The sequence below is a fragment of the Phyllobates terribilis genome, unplaced genomic scaffold (genome assembly GCF_046119375.1).
Source record: "Phyllobates terribilis strain yellow unplaced genomic scaffold, ASM4611937v1 Scaffold_3210__1_contigs__length_86141, whole genome shotgun sequence".
Lineage (NCBI taxonomy): Eukaryota > Metazoa > Chordata > Amphibia > Anura > Dendrobatidae > Phyllobates > Phyllobates terribilis.
In genome coordinates, this window is record NW_027365964.1 from 17,756 (window position 1) to 20,548 (window position 2,793).

Genomic DNA, 2,793 nt, shown 5'->3' on the forward strand with positions numbered 1-2,793 from the left:
AAGGGGTGCACCGGTCCTGGAGATACTGCAATACCAGGTCAATGCGTGGAGTGGACAGAGCAAGCTCTTTTTCCATCTCCCTGTTCTAAAAATCCATTTAATATATGGTCCCCAGATAGGGGACGTATCAGATATTAAACTGATAAGAACAGATACTACACTTGATCTTAGCCAAAAGGCCGAGAAGCGATAACCAGAATTGGTTTCAAACTATGGAGCCACCCAAGGATCCTGAAAAGTCCATTTGTGGAGATGAGCTCCTGGACTCCCGTTAAGAAGACATGTTGTCAACCTCTAGATCCCTTACATGCCTGCACTTTTCGGCTTGCTGCTGCTGCAATCCACGCGTTTTAGATCTGCATAACTCCACCTCTTTAAACACAGCACCTTCACCCCCTGCTGTTCCCACCCGCCTCAACACCGTTGGAAGGGAGGAGAACCAATTAAGGCGGGGGGTGGGGTGGAACGAGCAGCTGTCTACCCTTAGCAGGAGGGCTGCTGATTACATACCTCTCCTGCTGCTGCTGCTGCTGCTGCTGCTGGCTGTCCAGCAGCAGACTGAAGGTGGCTGCTGCTGTGCACAGGTATATAAAGGCTCAGAGCCTATTATGACACGCGCAGCCAGTGTTCCATTGCCACATTCCATCTACTGCAGGCAGGATACCTGGCTGGCTGAATGTCGCTGAGAAGCTCACAGAGACCGCCATAAGCAACAGAATGCCACAGACTAATCAACCAAACTTTTTGGGTTGGGTTCTCTTTTATAGTCTGCAGGCATTAAATGAAAGAAGTCAGTGTTCCAGCAGAGGGAGACAACGTTTCAGAAAAGGCATTGTAGCAAACCAAAAAAGAAATTTTAAGCGCAGCAGAGTAACCAGCGCACATACCTGTTAGCTCAGGTGAGTTTAAAAGGCTGCTGTTGATAACAAGGGCATTTGCTAAATAGATGGTGTGTGTGCAACAATATACTGAAAGGTCAATTATATTGTGCAGCTTATCTCACCACCTGTAGTTATTTAGGTGAAAGCTCCAAAATGCTTGCCTAATATGTCTGTTTATCCAAAAGGAAGTAAAAAGGGAGAGCTAGAAAGATAGCATTTCATTACATTACATGGCAATGCAATGCACAGTTGCTGAAGTTGAACCAAAATGAGCTTGTAATCTGGCTTCTGCAACTTTGAACATGAAAAATCCAATGAGGAGAAGAAAAGCAAAGCCAAAGAGTCCATCCCAAAATCCGACAAACAAGCAAAATGAACAAAAAACATTGAATTCAATTCTTTCTGATTTTAGAAACTGCATTAAAGAAGGGGTGCACCGGTCCTGGAGATACTGCAATACCAGGTCAATGCGTGGAGTGGACAGAGCAAGCTCTTTTTCCATCTCCCTGTTCTAAAAATCCATTTAATATATGGTCCCCAGATAGGGGACGTATCAGATATTAAACTGATAAGAACAGATTGTTTTTTTTTTTGAAAGCCCGAATTCGTGTACAAAACCCGAGTGCGCTTAAAAAAGTGACAAGTGCCACAAAAAAAGTGCACTAGGATGCTGGTCTTCTTGAAACCCTCTCCAAAAGGAGAAGGGTCCCCCAAACCATTCCCCGTCCCTCCGAGCCAAAAGGCCACAGCGAGGAACAGGGACAAAAAGCCACCTCCAGCCGAAGCCAGAGGCGACCCAATCTTACCCCCAGCACCTGCCCGAGTTCTCACCCGAGCAAGGCACTGGGAGCCAAAGACTGAGCTCCCCTCCCGGAAGAGGGGAGCCAACAACGCTCTCCTCCCAAAAGAGGAGAGCCAGGGGGGTTCAGGGGGGAGCGGAACCTGATGGCCACACACTCCCCCCCTAGACCTGCCAAGAGAGGAACCCGTAAGGGAACCGCATCCCGACAAAATCCTAGTAGGACGTGACACACGTGAATAAGTGGACACACAGTGACAAAGAAATTAAATAAATAGTGAAGGTTTCACAGTATAATACTGCCCGGACCTTCGACCGGGAATTGAAAAATTCCCCATCCTAAGACCAGAAGGCCCGGAATAAGGGTGTGTGCGAAGAAAGAAAATTTGAAGTGCTTGTGCAAATGTGCCATAAACTCAAGTGGGGTTCCCAATCCCAGTGAGTTAAGGCACCCCAGGGTCACCACTCCTGGGGCACTTCACACTTCGGGCTTTCGATCTTCCCCGGCCCAATGGCGTCGATCCTGAGGGGCCATGCTTTCCACCAGATGACTATATTAGCCACCTGGCGTACTAACAAGCGCCTAAACCCCAGTGTGCATAATGTATCAATCTACTAGGGCGGCCAACATCCAAAACCGCCTTTTCGAAAGATACTACACTTGATCTTAGCCAAAAGGCCGAGAAGCGATAACCAGAATTGGTTTCAAACTACGGAGCCACCCAAGGATCCTGAAAAGTCCATTTGTGGAGATGAGCTCCTGGACTCCCGTTAAGAAGACATGTTGTCAACCTCTAGATCCCTTACATGCCTGCACTTTTCGGCTTGCTGCTGCTGCAATCCACGCGTTTTAGATCTGCATAACTCCACCTCTTTAAACACAGCACCTTCACCCCCTGCTGTTCCCACCCGCCTCAACACCGTTGGAAGGGAGGAGAACCAATTAAGGCGGGGGGTGGGGTGGAACGAGCAGCTGTCTACCCTTAGCAGGAGGGCTGCTGATTACATACCTCTCCTGCTGCTGCTGCTGCTGCTGCTGGCTGTCCAGCAGCAGACTGAAGGTGGCTGCTGCTGTGCACAGGTATATAAAGGCTCAGAGCCTATTATGACACG

At 48.5% G+C, this 2,793-nt stretch overlaps 1 non-coding gene and 2 pseudogenes across 1 annotated transcript; all 3 read right to left on the reverse strand.

Moving 5' to 3' along the window:
• Positions 1-191, reverse strand: LOC141247638 (U2 spliceosomal RNA). The gene has a single exon (XR_012311064.1). It is a non-coding gene; the product is annotated as a U2 spliceosomal RNA (small nuclear RNA).
• Positions 192-1,307: 1,116 nt separating this feature from the next.
• Positions 1,308-1,485, reverse strand: LOC141247663 (U2 spliceosomal RNA; annotated as a pseudogene).
• Positions 1,486-2,279: 794 nt separating this feature from the next.
• Positions 2,280-2,371, reverse strand: LOC141247668 (U2 spliceosomal RNA; annotated as a pseudogene).
• Between the last annotated feature and the right edge of the window lie 422 nt (positions 2,372-2,793).